Below are 18,809 nucleotides of genomic sequence, written 5' to 3'. Positions count from 1 at the left end.
GTCGATCGATCGCAATAAATAGAAGTTTTAGTTAAGAAAATGGAAAATTTGCGTTGTTTGACAGCATTTCCTCCCAATCGATGAGTGGGTTTAGAACAAACTTTGCTCATCGCCGATATCATAAGACCAATCTAACCAAGCAAAAGTTCTTATCAAACCAAACGGAAGATGTGACAATGTAATTGCAAAAAATAAATCGTAATAGTTTTCATAAAACACAAAAAAAAAAAATATTTACTCTTGTTACCATAGATCGCATAAGTATAGAATTGGAGAAGAGTTGTAGTATGGAATTGATGGACCTTGACCAACGCGATGAATTTCGCGATATTTCTGATAACTTTTAAGCACCTTTGCCTCCTATCAAAGCAGTTTTTTGGATGAACTTAGCTCTATGAAATGTTTTTCTCCCTTTCAGTAACCATGCAATAAATTGGTTTTTTTTTAATTCTATGATTGTAATTAGATTATACTTTAGATCTTTTCTATAAGTTTTTCATGTTAATGTTTATAATTATTTTGCCGCTTTTTCTTTCATAAATCAAAACTTATCAATATGAAAAATTCTGGCATTTTTTTAACAATCGCCAAACATTAAAAGTATTTTTGCTAAGAACTTTTAATAGAAATCGAGTTGAATCCTGCCATAAAACCTAATCAGCGCTATCTAAATCTCCCTTGTTTATATGGTCACACAGTCTGCCTTGTTCTTGTGCAAACAAAATGTTTTACAACCCATAGAAGAAACGTGCTTCACAAGGGCATTAGCGATTCCTTTCTCTTGAAGCGACTGTAGTTTTCTCTATTATCCAAATATTCATTTCTTAAATAGAAAATGATTTATTTATCAAGGCTTTCGAAATGTGATTATGTTGTCAAAAGTATTTACCATTTTACTGCTATTGTTTATTGATTAAACAAATTCTTTATATTGCTATTGTTTGAATTTACTAAACCGAAAAGAAGAGTTTACCCGTAATTACAAAGTTTTAGGCTTGAGGATTAGGGCAAAGGGTCGATAAGGTGACATGTAGTACGAAATGTTTCAAATAATTAGAGCGTATTTTAATTTGCGTATTCATTTGAACTCATCCAGAAGCGATATATATATATATATGCAGTTTAGAAATCTGTGTCTATATTTTCGAAGAGCAAGTTTCCAGTTCTCTTCTCGATATCTCTCTCTCTCTCTCTCTCTCTCTCTCTCTCTCTCTCTGGAAACCTCTAATCGAAGGAATCTATAATGTCAAGAGATTGGATGGGAAAATACCCAGTGAACATGATGAACACAACAACACATCGTAGAGCAACTTATTTATGAGCTGGTGTTTTGGCTTGACACATTTCTTAAATGTTAGAATCAAAATAATTCAAAAATATCTCGGATTGTTTAATAACTTCCCCTAACTATTTTACACAACTTACATGCTCCCGAAATTACTTCTCCATTCCGGGACGTGTTATTGCAATTGACTAAAATTGCAACGAAACCATTCTCTCTTGAAAAGCGTACAATCATTGCTGAATAAAGTAACGCGGCGAGCACTAGCTTTCTCAAATTTAAAATCTCAATGAAAGAGTTTATGTATCGAGTCAGTTAAGATCTGGAAAAATCAACCGTATCGTGTGCATAATAACTTATTGGTGAGCAAGAAGCACAAAAGAAGAAACGTCATTAATACCTTATGCCCTTAAATAGAACACATCGTCTAACGTGACGTCTTCGCCACTTGAGACTACTTCAAATAAAATATCGGTCATTACACAATTATTCCAATTTTGGAACTTGAATTGCCACTTGCAGCATGTTCGTATGTTCGAACTGCTGCCCGATAAAACAATATATTACCATAGGTGCTGTTGTCAATGCGTGGTTTTTTACCAACGGTTTAACACGTGGTATGACACAATTATATTATTATACGTTGCGCACAGACGCCTTGCCAATCTTTTAACTTACGTAACCCCCTTCCATAACAAACATAGTAAATTTACTACGCGATTGTAAAGCACGTCAAAACGTCTGCATTGGACAGTTCACGTTGTGGCTTGGGAGAAACAAGAGTGTGTGCAGCGTCCCGAACTAAAAAACAAGATGTCTTGAACAAATGTCTTCATCTTATTTGTGTTTTTGTGTAGACGTGTGCAAAACAACAATTACATGATACTCAAAAGGCGGCCAGAGCTGCTGTCTGACAAGTAAAAGACGAAAATCGATCATAACGGACCTTCGACAACAATAGCGCCGAATGAGATGATTTGTGAAACAATGTGCTGACTATTGATGTAACTTGGATCCATGTAATAAATGTCGCAAGATCCGAAATTCAACTTTCGATTTGCGATTTCCTCGTCAGCTGCAAGCCGAAGCTTAGCATATCAAAATGACAGCCAAACAGATTGTAGTCAGTGCGACTCGAAACCTTCTTCACAACAAGAGCACGAGCTCTTCGAAAAACTATTCGACCCATCAAAATTGGTAACATAAATAAATAATTTCCAATCTAAAGCGAATATCAATTCGATCAAATGATCAAATAAAAAGTGAAAGTGAACCCAATCGGCCCATTGGAATACCTACCTACTAAAGTACTTTTTCTACTCGACTTTCCTTAAATAATGATGACTAATGAAAACTAATATTTATCACCGCTCAGCGAAAATTAGATGAAATGAAAGCTTTCCGTACAAGATTTAAAATCAAGTCGCGACACACTAGATCCGTAGGAAGGTCACGTTTTAATTTAGGTTAATAGAAGCAACAATTTAATTCTTTTGCAATATTCAGGCGAATATAATAAATATTTAAAAGTTTAAAGAGCGAACGAACACTTAAGGAAGAAACGCACGTTCTGCAATAAGTTACAAGCACTTTATTTAACAAAGTGACACGTACATTCACCAGAGTATGTATGTATGTATGTTGTTCCCTTAAAAGTTTCTCAATTTTTCAATTTCAAAATGTAACCCAAAAAATGGATGAGAATAGCAGCAAACACACTTTTGTATAAATTATTATCTGACCCTTGATTTTAGTTAGTGATACTGATAGTGATAGTGTTAGAGCGAAAAGACGAAAACCGTGTTTTTCATGTTTTATTTAAAAAGTAGCAAAATGTTGTGGCAGATAAGCATTATGCATGCATGTCCTCACATAGAATGAATATTCCTTCGAGATGATACTTTTCATAAACTCCTCAAAAATATAATTTCACTTTTCACACTCTCTGTACACGCAGCGTTAAACAGACCATTCTCTTGGTTACTTGTTAGGGTAGAAGAAGCAAAAGCAATCTCTATCAATATTTCCCTTTATCAGAGTGTTTTCGTAATAAACCACAAAACGTCTGTTTGGTTCAATTTCAGTCTTGCGCTACACTAACTAACCATTTTAGTCTAACACTATCATACAATACGAAAATTAGGAAATGCTTTGTCCCCATTATTTATCCTAATAACATACAAGGGTTCGTATTCCCGTCTTCAAGGAATAGATACGAAAAACATTTAAACAACTGCCAAAGGTATCAAACGGTTTGAACAGCAGCACACTGATGATCGTTATGACTGCCTGAGTATCCATTAAAAATGTTCATATTTAAAAGCCAATACATGGTGGGAAGGACGGACCGTGGAAAGCGAATTAAAATAAGCATTTATATTGAACCTTTACCGCCTCCTCACTGACCCTCTAATCGCGATTAATCGATAATTCGCTGTTATACGAGCAGAACTTGATCAAGCATTCAGTGAAATCGAAAGAAAGCAGAAGCTCAGGATAAAAAGAACTTTGAAGAACTTAAATACGAGAAGCAGAGCATTCAAGCCAATCAAGAGAAATTTTGTTTTTGCATCACTCAAGAAATTTATGCGGGAGCAAGCTTGCTGCAGCCTATTGCTACCCTCTGCCTGAATATTTGGATCTCTTGGATGCCTTCAATCGCTATCAAGCAGACTTACGCAACAGACTATGCAAACTTCTTTCGCGACTTCAATGCACAACTAAAGCAAAATAAAGTAAAAATCTTGAGCGTAGTATCCTTCCGTAAGAATTGGGTTTGCAGGAGGCGCACACTTAGTCTTATATGCACTTGACATTAATTTTCGTAAGGACGTTTCTGTTCGTAAATGCAAGCCTCAAGTGAAGCGGAAGTTATAGCCATAAAGAAAGTCAAGTATAAAGTTAGACATAAGTTTTATTGCGATACAACTAAAGCATTAAAAAATACAAACTTCTGCTTATTTATTATATACGCGCGTAGACGACGAGAACTTTAAAAGACAATACAAAATAATTGCAAGCAAGAAAAAAACAAAACAAATTAGTTCCCAAGAAATAATCAATGTGCTCTCTGTGACGTTGAAACACACATTTAATGGAATAATTTTTCAATTAATTGTATTTAGTTTCGAACTCGAAACTAAACTCGAACATGTTGCATTTTACATAGTGCGTGCTAAGGGCTTTCGCATAAAGGCCACTCTCTCTCTCTCTCTCTGAACGTGATAAACAGACTACGCTCACGCTCCTGGCTAGAGAAATTGAACGCGAAACAACGGAAACAATTTTACAACACGGACAGCTAAGCTAAGGCAATCTCGTATCATACGCGATTCGTGTTTCCCATTAATTTACCACTAATGGCTTAAATGAGTTGTGAAGGTTCATTGTTGTGGTAGAGAGCTGTTTATACTTCCGTTCTTTACTCGAATGCATTTGCATATATAACTACTTTTAACCTTAAATTTGTGTATGTGTGCATTACATTAAAATCGTTCCATTTTTTTTATAAAAAATAAATAAAAAAAAGTCAATTTCTTTGTAGTTTTGGTTTATGTTTTCCGCAATAATTTGATGAGATTTTTTGCAATCACTGGTGGCAGGAGTTGCACAGTGAGCCGTAGTTCTTGATTTAAGTGTTTGCAGTTCTTCAACAACAGAATTTTATTGCAACCATTTGTGATAATTGTCATCGATGAACATACCCACAAAGAATAAAACTTTCTATCAGTGGCCTTTTCTCGAGACCTGATAATATCCACGATATCGATAGCCCTGCTGTGAAGGCATTATAATGGATCATAACTTATTTCCTTATTCAGTAGACTCTTTAAAGTCTCCCATGCTGTTGAAATTCTCATCTTGTGGTAGTGTTTGGAAGTTCAGTAATCAGTGTATGATTATTGTGAGAAGAATTCTAAGAAAATCTAAACAAAGCTTGGCATTTAACTTATCAATCATCACAAATGGATTGTACTATGATACAATGGAAGAATCCACGAATGCCTCGTCAAATGGAAATGAAGGAAGAACTTGAAAACTTCACACTTTCACTTAAGGAATTCGTTGCAACAATGTTTGCTTTGTTTTACGTAATTTAACTTACATTGATTTCTTTACGTTTGGTCTGCTAAAGTGCGTGCTTCTAAGAGACTTCAAGGTTTCAAGAAACCTTTGCAACAAATTTATTAACTTTTGTTTATGTACTCGTAATAGGTTAGCGAAGTCCCATAAGTTGACAATATCGGGATTCGAATACTAAGCACTAAGTGAATGTATAGTTAACGAGTACTCTGCACATATGCATTTTTTTTTTTAAACTTCGCTTTTAAGGCACACTCAACAAATGTGACAATTTATATTGGATGGTTTTTTATGAAATACCAGTGTAGTGTAACAAAATATCAACTCTAGAGATGGACGTATCAAAAACAATTTCAAGTTCGAATTTCAATGGCAAACAAAGCGTATGAGTGGCAATCAATGTTTTTTTTAAAGCTACTTAAAAACGCACTTACGTGGAATGCACTTCATGTATAGTATAAATGAAATGAAAAAGTGTATCGCCAATGTTTTTTGCTTCCATTCGTCGCAGACTGAAGTAAATATGAAGCGATCCGCAAAACAAAATAGTCCCAGATTGGCTTGCATTGATGCGAAAAGAATGAATAAAAACCTTATTATCACCCACGCGGTCGAAGCAATTGCCAGTCAAGTTTAGCCGTAAGTTAATAAATTTCTTATAATTTTAGAATTAAATAAACTAAGTGTTTTAGGATTTGATTGACAAACAATTGCTTTTCGCATTCATTCTGCCCGACCTCCAGACAGATAGATGTTGCTTTCACATGCTGTACATTTCATTATTAATAATTAGAGGTTACCTATGAGCGACATAAAGTTGAGAGAAAACTGCTAAAGCACTTAGGAACACACCCTCCTTATCAGGTTGCAAGAAAGGATTCTCTTAGATAAACTTTTAAGGCCACTAATGGAGAGTGGCAAAGACAAAAGCGTTTAAAGGGATCGCCCTGCCGTGCTCACCTTGGTCAAGAGTTTACATACTTCATGAAGACTTCAGCACACTTTTCTATAGCGTTACAAACTCTTGCGACAAATCAAACAGAGAGTCAACAAAGCGAGATATGGTTAAAGAAATTGTCCTGCCCACTTTGGTCAAGTGTTTATATGAGCCTTCAGTACACTTTTCTATAGAATTATGAATTCTTGACAAATCAAACAAAAGGTCAACAAACACATATACAATTAATGAAATTGTCCTGCACGCCTTAGTCAAGTGTTTAAGGTACTGCATGAAGTCTTCAGCACACTTTTCCCACCCTTACGAACTTTTGGCAAATCAAACAATGCCAAGTAAAGATTGCAGGAAGCGGCAGTAACTAACGACATTTTAAATGATTTGTTACTGCGAGGACAACTTAATGTAAAAGCCATACGGCAATTGTCGTCGGGTCAGTTATAATACACCAACAATTTGCATTAAAAAAATGTTGCAATTTTCATATACCATAGCTTGTGATTATCGGCACATAAAAGGAGTGTAAAATTTTCAGTTACCTTAAGCATAAGTTAATGATGAAGAGAATGGTACGTAATGTGTGGTACGAGCCGTTTTCGGCCCGTTTAGCCTAATCTAATTATTGTTTATTCCGATATTTAGAAAAGGAACTGCAAAACGAGCAAACATACGACAGCCTATAAACATTAATTGGTGCTACGTCTGTGCTGGGAATAGTCCCTCGCAGTCACACATATGAAACAGGTGTAGAAAATTCTCTTCCCCTCCACCACTCCCCTCTCTTCTTCTATACTTACATGCATGGAAAACCTTTATAAAATAGTTTGGTAACAAAGTTGCCCCAATTTATCCGTAAGTTAAGGTATACCAAGGTATTGTACGATATTTCTTGCCAGAAGAGCCAAGTATCACACAGACTCATCACAAAACAAATCCAACTTTTTCAGTTATTTTTATTGAATTAATTCACGAAGATTCCGATAGCAAGCTCAGAATGATTGAATTATCTATCAGATCAGCAAAATCTCATATTTATTAAATTATCTTAAAACCTATGTGTTTAAAAGTATTCCATAAATAAATCCCTATGACAGTTGTCGGATTCAGTTCCATAACAATTTGAAGAGAATTTTAAAATGAAAACGAAAAACGTACCAAGTGTACTTGTACACAGGAGTGTGTTGTGTGTATTTACATAGAAGAGTGTTTGTTTTGAATAATTTTTTGCTCAACTGAACACCTAATACAAACAAGTAAAGGTTGTACGTCGTTCTCATTTGTTTGAAAGCAAACAATACTCACGCAAAGCCACCTCAAGTGTCCTCCCCTAGGATTATAGTAAACAACAAATCTCTGCATTGAAATTTCTCTAATGCCATCTACCCGAATATGGGAATATCCTAATTTTGTCGGACAACACTATATATATATATATAGACAATCTTAACTAAACGTAACAGTCAGATTCAATTCGAAATGCTAAAAATTGAAATGGAAACCTGGGATAGTGTTTCAAAACTGCAAGAATCGGCGCTCACGCTAAGATGCACGCAAAGACATAACAAAATGCGGGTCATCGCTAACAATAATTGACACAATTTCAGAAGTAAACCGACTAATGTTTTCAGGGTCATTTAAATGTTTCGCCGTCCGAACGGTTTAGGGGGCGACTCACTATCGTTGTGAACGCTAATAAGATTTTTTATTTATCACAGCAGTCAGTAGTTTATGTCAGAGAACAAGCACTCAGCTTGTGCAGATGTATGTTTTCTAGACAATAATTTTACGTGTGTACGTAAAACAAGCAAGGCAAGAGTGCTCTCCACATATAGGAAATGAAGAATACACAAATAATGAAAAATGATTTATTTTACTCTACCTTTCGTACAACTAAGCCTTTGGAAATTGTTTCCATCTACATTTACAATATACTTTAACGCAACGAGACCAAAGGTCTCTGGAAGGAAATGAATGAATATGCGTAGAATGCGCAAAAGGCCTTCAGTCACTTCGAGACGACTCGTACGTACCCAATACGGATTTCAGATAGCCTTAAGAGCATGCAGCCTTCAAGGGAACAACCTTCATAAAATCATTCCGTGTTCGATTCCTTAATATATTTGCGATTAATTATTCTAAGAAAATTAAGGTTTTTGTTAACTCGAAGCATTTACATAATTCGGGGAGAAACGTTTACTTCGATTTTGATATCGCTCTTAATGGAAAAATAATGAAATACTTGTTCCCGTTCCCGTTGATTATCACATTTTCAGGGTCAAGACATCTTTACCTTTTGCGACTTGAAGTTTGCGTACACATATCCGAGCTAAGGGATTACTTGTGAGAATTTCGTGATGTATCGGGTGTGCAGTGACAATTTTAATCTACTTGTGTTCCTCAGTAGCTCCTTGGCTTATGTGCAAATAAAAATTAATGGTTTTTCATGTAAATAACACCAAAGGTGAGAATCTACTTAGTCTCAAAATGTGTGTTCAGTTTTTTTTTGGCATATTAACGAAATTAATGGGAGCGCAGTTTATTTTGACTTGTCAGTATGCAGCTTCGATATGCATATACAAGTAGACACGTGCGGTAATAATAATAATAATAAGTGGCGTAATGTGTATTATACAAATAAATCAAATCAAAATATTTATCCATTCAAGCAAGAGATTCAATGAAAGTCGACGCTGCGACATTTCCATTCTTCACTTTCCAGTAGTTTCATTATCTGTATAAGGCACCGAGCCTAAGAATCTATGAAGTGTGGTCTACGTTTTGTGAGGTTTATGCCTTTGATGAAAATTTGGAACTTTTCGCCAAGCACAAGTGCATTCATATGACGCACACTTGCCTCTCCAACTCAGCAACTGGGAGACAAAGACCAAGATAATGCAAGAAAAACTATTAAACGATTTATAAACATGAAAAGGTCAGCTGCTAGTCACGATGGATACCTCACGCGGATCCCTGCAAAATGAGTCAGTTGCAGTGTTGAGTTTCAAAGAGCGACCGACAAAAGCAATTATACTTGCTTCCACCTAATCATTAACTAATCGAATCCAATTTATGCCTTACTTCACTAATAACTATCTATAAAGAAATTCTTGACTTTTCTCAAGGGCTTAATGTAAAATATTAAATTTCCGGGAATATAATTCATCGAAACGGAAATACTTTAACCAAATGATATGATTTATAGTAAAAACTTTCCTGTTTTATATTTTTTTCTTATTTACTTCCATTTTAAAATTTTCCCTTCACCTCACTATGCTTCACTCTCTGTGCTCTGCGGCTAAATACCTAAATGTTCGCATAGAAAAGTTTTAATGTTTGCTTTAGTTAAAGGACATAAGCTCCCAATGCACTCAATGAGTTTTTTATTGCAAAAATTTATGAATTTTTCACAAAACTTACATATCAAACTGTTTGAAACGCTAGCAGGAGAGCATTTCATCTTAATTATCCCTTCTCTATTCCGTTGGCAATAAAAAGGAAGGAGGAGGAGGAGGAGGAGGAGGAGGAGGAGGAGGAGGACTATAAACCCTCATCCACAAATCACGCAGGTGTTTGTATAAATATTTTCCCATAAGTTGCCGCCGAGAAAATTTGTCTTTTCTCTTTCTTTCTTCTTTGTGTAATGCCTCCAGGGAATCTCTTACCATGCATTTGCTTTGCTAATTGAAAAGATATCGAATTTCTTCAAGATTTGAAAACTTTTATCGCTATTTAGCCATAACACAAAAACAGAGTAAAGAGAACGCGGCATCGCGGAGAAGAGTGATCGAAGTAATGTACGTGTGTGTGTGTGGGGGGTGGAGGGGTGGTAGCGAATCGTGCATGCTGCTTGCGCTGGCCAGCATTGCCTTTGGAAGATTTCTACCTTCAGCATAGATAGCGCAGAAAAACACACACCCGCACCCACACAACACACTCATTTCCTATTATTATCTGGTTAGAATCTTGCGATAATCGAAACATGTCGCCTAAGAAATCCTATTCAGTATTTATTAATGTGCAACTTCCTTAGTAAGCTAACTTGAGATTTTTTTTTCTTTTTTCCCATCTTTCTTTTAGAATGTAGAAGATAGACAAGTTGCTGTCGCTAAGTCGGCTCGTGATAGTCTCTTGTAATTATAAATTCAGCTCAGACACCATTCTCAGTCTCTGTGACATATGACGATCAAGTTTCCCGTACAATCCCTATATGGAAATGAAAAATATTTACATAAAAGTAAATTTAAAATTTTCGTAATTTAACGGAGATACACAACTAGCCCACATATATATATATATATATGTGTGTGTGTCAAGATACGTTTATTGCAAATTTTTTAATTAAAAAGTCAAACTATTTTTTTATACAAGGGCTATTGTTCGTAAGACAGAAAAGAAAACGATGCAAAAACTCATTTAGGCAACGAAACTTGTTCTGATCCATTCAAAAACACACAATATATTGATTGCAATCACTTTTAATAAATGTAATTAATTAATTAATTAATTAATTATTTTGATTTCCTTTCAAAGGGAATTTTTTTATTGTCATATATAACAAAAGGTTTTGCTTGTATTTTAAAGAGAAAGAAGAAAAAACGAATGCATGCAACATTTATATTTGCCTTAAGGCAAATCGCAAAACTTGCAATTCCGTTTTTTTTACTTTTTTTTATTTTTTATTTTTTTTTATATTTGTCAAGGACAAGGGATGCTATGCTGTGCAATAACTTTTCTTTAATTATTTATTTTAATAAAACAGCAAGCGTCCAGCACGGTTCGGTTCACTTTACAGAAAGAAAAAAACACCAACAAAAAAAGAAAAAAAAAACAAAGGCATGAAAAGCAAAAACTATGATTTCTTAGTGTTAATTAGGTTTGCTCTGAAATTCAATAAGCATTAAATTACTGAAAAATGACCCAAAGGATTTATTAAATGATTTACCGCAAATTTGGTAAGAGCTTAACTGTCACATCTTGTAAATTATTCAAAATGCAGTCGACGCACGATATGTCGAAACCGACTCTGAACGCTCCATACAAGCGCAAATCGAGCGTATCTGTGTCGCCAGATGCCACACATAAAAAACGAGTTATGCTTCAATAATATTTTGAGGCCAATCATCTATGCTCTATTATTTTAGTTCCCCTTTTGAACACAAGCAATAGAAAGACGCTGACGTGCGTAGATTATCATCAAGAAAACTTAAAAAAAAAAAAACAATCTCTTGCAGTCATCGCCACAGTTTAGAGAAGAACTAGAGTAACTGTTTTTCCTTGATGTACTTTATCATCATTGCGTAATTTGCAAAAGGGAACAAGATTTGTTTCGTCTTTCCCCATTCCTACACTTATAAGCTTCCTTATATTCGGCCCGAAAGCAAATTTCATTTTCCCGGGAAATTCCAATGGTTTCGTGTTCAAGAGAAAGGAATTTTTATATGATTAGGACGAACCTTTGGCAGCCAGCGTCACATGGGCAAGCGCGGGATGGAGAAACGAACATTAAAATAAAAGTTGATCTCCTGGCATGTTTCCGAGTAGAGTTTAACGGCACAACCTAAGCCTAAACCTAATAAATCTCCACCTTTCCGTAGGGGAGATAAAAGTAAACTCCTTTCTTTTTTATATCACTGGTGACAACACACGATTGATCACGAAGACAGTTAAGAAAAGGATTGTAATTCTCATATTCATAGTGTGCACCTTGCAATATGCGGCGATGCTGTTGCATATAAAATGCAATGCAATAAAAATCAAAAATTCGGAGCAACTATGCAAAGGTTTTCTGTTTGTAAAATTTATTCCAATAATTTAAATTTATTTCAATATTATTAATTTTTTATTCGAAACACGAAACGACAACTTATATGGGCGTGGTCTTTTGTAGATAACTTTTCGGCTCACAAATGCTGTATTAAAGATTGGAATGTTAAACAGAGTCAATTATCTTGCAGCGATTATCCAGATTAGAAATTTGCTAATTATGTTGAATTTAAGGGATGCAATTTAAAAAATGAGTGTAGAAAACAAAAATAAAAAAAAACTGTTTGTAAAAAACATGACAGAAAGGCATTGGCGGCCATAATCCTTAGTGAACTGAAATTCAGACAATCCAAAATAGTCCGGAAGGGCCGAAATGTGCATGGGACATTCCCAGTGTTTTGCAGAAGGCAAGTAGAAAAGTAAACCTTCCTTCCAAGAAACTGATTCATTGCAAGTTTAATGGAGAAGATAAACTTATTAAATAGATAAATGAATTTTTTTGTTTAGTTGTTGATCATTGAAGAGAAACTGACGATTTGTTCTCCCTCCCTGACATACTCCTATACAATTTTCAGGACGCTTTTGTTGTAGCTATAGTCCTAGTAGAGATGAAACTGCCTTCTCTTGGAAAGTATTTAACTCGTAATAATTGTAGGCTCATCATGTCGCAAACCTCCAAGTGATAGGGGTACACTTTGTCACTGTGCAAAGGTGCACAAAGAGCTCCATCACTTAGCAGATCGCAAAATTCATTGTTTTCTGCCTGCCTGCATAGAGCATGACACGCTTGAAATGGTTCATATTCGTGAATGACTACTAGGCCTTGGATAACAACTTGTCATAGCTTGAATGTCATTTTCATTCGTTTAACTTGACATCACACAGTTAAAGTGCCTTACTTTTACAGTATTCTGCCAATGGCATAGTAATCTCTGTGTGTATTCCAAAATGAGATAAACGAATTTGTTATTTATTTAATTTATTCCCGAAGCAAAGGAAGAATTTTTGGGAAAATTTATTGAAATTTGAAAAATTAGTATTTTGACTTTTTTCTAAAACCTAAATGTCAAACTATAATTGCTTATGTGCTTCTTGCTTACGGAAACCAGATCATTGTAAATAAGTGACAATGGAACAGAGTAGAAATAAATATTGTGCAAAATGTGTTAAAATTTACATTGCAATGATAAGAGAACGTTAAGGTCGGTCCTTGCTAAATAAATAACAAAAAGTAAAAAAATTAAACCATAAAGTGCATCAGAGAAGGGTAATGGATTTGTGTTTCTATTTTACAAAAAAAAAAAAAAAAAAAAAAAAACAGAGAGAATTATCATTTACCGCTTTAACATCGACCCAACAATTCCTTTGCATTACTTTTTACGCATAATACAATACAAGTCACCGCAAAATGCAATCTTTGTCTCTTGACAATATATTTAGAAAGCGAAACAATTTAATTAAATTAATTATTTAAACGATGTACAATAAGCGTATCGTGCACATCACGCGCACTGTGGTGGAAATCAAAAACACTTTTTTCCAATTATAATAAAAAATTTTTTAATCAAACACTTTATAAAGTTTATTTGTGCAATGACTGCACAAGCGAAATCCTTTGTAAATGTAATTTTCATACTTTTCATCAGTTCATTAAAATCAAAACAACAACAACAACAAAAATTGACAACAATATCAGTCAACGGAAATAATCCTAACAAAACGCCTCCTGTATGAATAAGTTTATTGGCGCCTCGGTTCGTATGAGTAACTTTTCGTTTAATACATTTTCGCTTGCTCTCTGTAAACACCGGGATTAGAACATCCGTTATCATGCTCGTCAAAACGCGCACTGATCTATGTTGTAACTGATGACTAAAAACGATGCCAACAACTGTGTGATGACAAAGTTACATAGCTGTTGTTGCTTTCATAATGTTTGTTGTTATTGCCCTAAAAAAACACACACAACTTGGCAACATTTTTGTGTTTATCGAATAAGAAGGGTCGGTCATGGGTGTTGCCGCAACATTCATTCATTGATTGTCACTTGTATGCGCATTCGCGAAATTTTGGCGCATTTTCTTTTCAACTTTTCAATTGTTTAGACACCGACACCAATTCCGGGTCAAGTTTACTTTTGTTTATATCCATTTTCGTTGCCGGTTCATGTATTTTAGCACCAACAATTGGTTATTGCAAAACAACAACCCCTTCAACTTGACTGATTCTCGGCCTCACACCCAACACCCATTCATGAGAATTCAATTCATTGAAGGCGAGAACGATGGCATAAACTTTGCGTTACCATTTCCAACACAAACAACTAACTTAGCTAATACGATCTATTATTGTGAGTTCAACACGATGGATAATGTACTTAGGAGTCTTGACTTCAGACTTGCTACACCCTACATGCCCTCGACATCGAATTAAAATATGGACACAAACGTTTATCAGATTCATCTGTGTATTAGGCAAGAAAACATAACTAATCAGTGGAATACTGGCAATGTTTTTATTAATAAGAAAAAGTCCTGAAACTTGCTTATGTTGGCTTGACGTCCATCATTCATCAAAGACTTCCGCTCAAGGAGAACAAAAGTTTTAGATTTATTTTTGCGTAAAAAAATTCCGATTTACTTATAACAAAGATGTACATAAACAAAAACTGGGCGATTTGGTCTCTGATCGCATTTGTAACGCCTTATACATGGATCTTGTGAACCTGAGAAACCGAAAAGTGTACATGACTTCTTCTATGAATTCTTTGTCAAATCGTACCAGTGATATTTGAAAAAGGGCAGCATCTGTGATTAAATATATGAACAGGAAAGCAATAGGGAAAAGGAGCTCAGGGAAACGCCCTAAGAATTCAAAGCACTTGGTGGTGAATGATTTTTTTGCATTTCAACAGGCTTTGATCCAAAGTTTTCCAAAATACTTACAGCGCCACACAAGTCAATACATTGACCTCAGGACATACATCCAGTTTAACTCTAAGATTTCAAGTCTTCCGAACAAAAAAACATATCATCGAGAACATGGAAGAGTTGAAGAAAATCTTCCTCTTCTTTTCTTCTAATTTGCTTACACGCCTGCATCCCAAACAACTTTCAATAATTTTAACTTGTAAAAGCTTGCTTTCCATGCGCTCTTCTTGTTCTTGTCCGAAACAAGACAAATTCTGACTACCGACAAGATACACACACATTAGTGTACATTAATTGTGGACTTTGTAGACGATCGAATTTAGGTATTCTTCTCACAACAACTTTTTCCTATAGCTCTCTCATCTTTTTTGTTCTGCTCGCCTGTCAGCAGGTCGTCAGCTGTAAGCATCGTTGAAACACATATCAACAACATTCGTTCATTATCATCATTTAATAGCGTTACATATATAACGTGCGCTATTTAGCGCACTTTTCACACCTTATCGAACTAGTTAACCTTGAAAAAAACTTCAGAGCACCAACACTTTATTATATCAAACTTTTATCATCACTTTGCACTTGTACTCAGCCTCTAATTAAATTATTTAAAAACACAAAGGCATAATTCAATGAAAAGAGTTAATGAAATTATAGTCAAACGTAGCGCGACCACGATTTCCTTATTTTTGCTATCTCTTAGTAAAGGCACTTTAAAGCCAAGCAAAAAAAAAAAATGAAATTTGTGTCTTGTATACAAATTATTCGAATAATTGCTACCTTTTTTACATCAATATATCGGTCGGGAAGATTTTCATAACGAACGTGTTTTGATTGTTTCTGAACAAAGGTCTCTCTCTTACTTTCATTGATTATAATTTGTTGTCTGACTTTTCAGGTAGAAAGTGGCCCATAAGCTAATGGAAGTGCTCTCTCTTGATTCCTAGCTTCTTACGGGTTGGCGCGCGTACCCTCGCAATAATAATAATACACTCAAAACACCACCACAACCACATAGTGAATGTTGCTTGGATCGATTTGCCATGGAGATATAGCGGACTGTTCATATAGTTTAAGCCCCACGACCTAGGTATTCGATACTATTGTAGAAGATAAAAAGTGAAATTTTTTTTTATGCCCAAAACTATTTTACGTAAAACAATGTCTATGTCCGCAGCCCGATGTAGTAGTTTAACGTATTCAGTTACTTATGCATGCTGCACGATTTATCTGATATGGATTTGATGGATTTTAGACTATTTTTTACATAACCTATTGTTAGCTTATACCGGTTTTTATTAATATTTCTCATATCACCGACACCCACCCGACCCAATATGCTGGCGTAAGCATCCGCAATCCGCAAGGATTATTATAATATTTCCACTATATAAGCGATTATTATTTTTATTATTATTAATTAACTCTTAAAATCTTAACATTAGATTTATCAGAATATTTAAGAAAAAAAAAAAGATATATATATATATTATGTTGAGGATGCCACATAAATGTACGGAAGCTGGTAAGTAGCGTATACTGCTATTCAAAAATGTTGTTATTACGTCGGTAAAACTAATTTTCTAAGAACTAATAAATTTGTAGAATATTTGTTAGCAAATATCCAAAGCGACTTACAATCTAACATATATATTTTCTTAAATAAAAAGCACTTATTGCTCGATCGCAAAGGGTGAGCAGGCCAGAGAAAGCCAACGAATAAAAAATTATGTTAAGCTAGGGAGCCTGCATAAGCTAGCAATTGATCCAGGGTGAGGCATATCTCAGAATTTGTCAAAAGTGTCAACTTAGCCTTGGGATTGCAAAAATTAATTATTGTAAACTTTTTGATTTCCTTCTCTCGCAGCAGATTTCTGCAAATGTACCTCATCTTTGCAACAACTGGCGTATAATTATTATCTAAGTAAACTCTAGACACAACATCGTCGGTATTGTAGATTTGGCAAAGTTTCAGTTTCAGATCTTTAAAATATTTTTTCATTATCAGATCTCTTTCAGCGACATTATTAAACTTAGCCAATACTGCGGCCTGTCTTTGCATCCGGCAGCATACTTTAATATGAAATGGAGTTAGGGTAACGCCGTAAACGTCACCGATTGCGATAACTATGTCTCGTAATTTATCGCTTTTTACAGCCGGAGGAATACCTTTAATGATAATATCTGCTCTATTCATAAAGCAGTGCAGCCGATTATTCTTGTTCTCTAGTTGTAAAATTTTCTTTTTAGCAAAACTTTCCAGTTCGTCGACTTTTTTGGCCCACGAATGCATTTTCGACGACATATCTTCTAGTTTGGACAAAACCTCCTCGGACATCCGCAAACGTTGTTCCTCCAGACGTGCCGCGGTAGCATTAAGATTTGATACAATTCGCTCAAGAGCAGGAGGAAGATGTTCTGAATAAATATCGTGTAGGTGCGCTTTCGCATTATCAACATTTCCAGGAGCTGATGCAACTTCCGAACTAGCTTTGGCACCTCGCTTGGGCATGGCCACCACTTTAGTCTCATTTGAAGTTAGGTTATACTCGGGCAATTTATTTCCGGTTAAAGAACGAGCATTAACTATGTTCGCCGGCGAGACAAGCACCAAAGTTTCCAAATCATCGAGTTTTTGAATGCATGATGCAATCTTGGAGTTCGCGTCACTGACTTGTGGTAAAGTATTTTTCACGGGTTGCGTAAAAAATTCTATACTCTCCACTTCATTTTCAAAGGGCGCTATAATTTTCGTCGACAATGTTACTTTGCGCTTGGGCAAAGCATGTTCCGCAGCTGGCATAAATATGCACTCGCTGCACGTATCATGGCTTATGTTTATCGTTTGGGGTACCCAAGGCATACCTTTCCGCGCACAATCACGATGAAAAGAATCTTTGCAAACTTTGCATTTCATTTGATTCCCGCAACTATTAAGCTTGAATTTGCATATCTTGCAAATCTCGATTTTCAGCGATGAGCAGCAAGTCAGTTTTGGTCCGGACATTTTTACCTTTAATTTTTTTTTTTTTTATATTAAGCACTCGAAAAAATTGATTGCAATCTCTGTATGAATGCACTTTACACGCAACGAAAAGATTACGATCCGTTTAATAATCAGAGGATATTTGAAGAAATCAAACAAATTCGAAAGATTTAATTATGAGCTTGTGCGCCGCTGCGATTGAATTGAAACTAAATCCGTCACACTTGAAAAAGGACTATTTAAAGGATTTATTGACTTTTGTCCTGTTAGTAGTGCAGGTAAGCGACAGATACAAACCACCCCACGTTCGTGTAAATCGTGTTTGCTACCAGTTGCCTTTTCTCGCGATTTACACAATACTGCGATCTCACTTACACATCTATCCTTCTTCCTTCCTTTCCTCTGCCGTACAGGTATGCAATGTAAAGGCGCGCGTTTTACAACAGAAAAATCAAAACGAAAAGGAGAAAATATTACCTATAAAAGTAGATCAGGTCGTCTTTGTAGTTTATCGCCCATACGCAAGCAAATATTCCGCTTTCCTTGATGAACTTACTTTGTACGAGCGGTTTTTACGTTATTACTTTTTCTCGTCTAATACTTTGATGCCTGTTAAAATATTTTTTCAGGTAAAACAGCAACACTTTCTCCATTTTTTTTGCATCAAATTAGTTATGTTCAAAATTTGGATAAATTAATCTCAAATCTTTTTTGTACACGTTACAAGCAGTATGTGTTTGTTCTCTCAAACACCTGTAGGATATATCGAAGACTTTCTTTGTAATAATTGCATTTGATCCCTAATTAGCTAAG

General features: G+C 35.2%; 2 protein-coding genes across 5 annotated transcripts in view; one reads left to right on the top strand and one right to left on the bottom strand.

Moving 5' to 3' along the window:
• The window catches only part of LOC119634334 (RYamide receptor), a 121,568-nt gene that overhangs the window by 79,812 nt on the left and 22,947 nt on the right, over positions 1–18,809 (bottom strand). The window contains exon 1 of one of the 4 annotated variants that reach the window (XM_038028414.1): positions 13,422–13,753. The exons of the other annotated variants lie outside the window; for them this stretch is intronic. The gene's annotated coding sequence lies outside the window, so the exon portion shown is untranslated. Of the gene's footprint in view, positions 1–13,421; positions 13,754–18,809 lie in introns of those variants that run through there. 4 annotated transcript variants of the gene reach the window in all.
• The window catches only part of LOC119634348 (leucine-rich melanocyte differentiation-associated protein), a 100,977-nt gene that overhangs the window by 75,069 nt on the left and 7,099 nt on the right, over positions 1–18,809 (top strand). The window lies entirely within an intron of this gene.

This window comes from Glossina fuscipes, unplaced genomic scaffold (genome assembly GCF_014805625.2).
Source record: "Glossina fuscipes isolate IAEA_lab_2018 unplaced genomic scaffold, Yale_Gfus_2 3, whole genome shotgun sequence".
Taxonomy (NCBI): Eukaryota; Metazoa; Arthropoda; class Insecta; order Diptera; family Glossinidae; genus Glossina; species Glossina fuscipes.
This window is presented reverse-complemented; position numbering and strand designations above follow the sequence as displayed.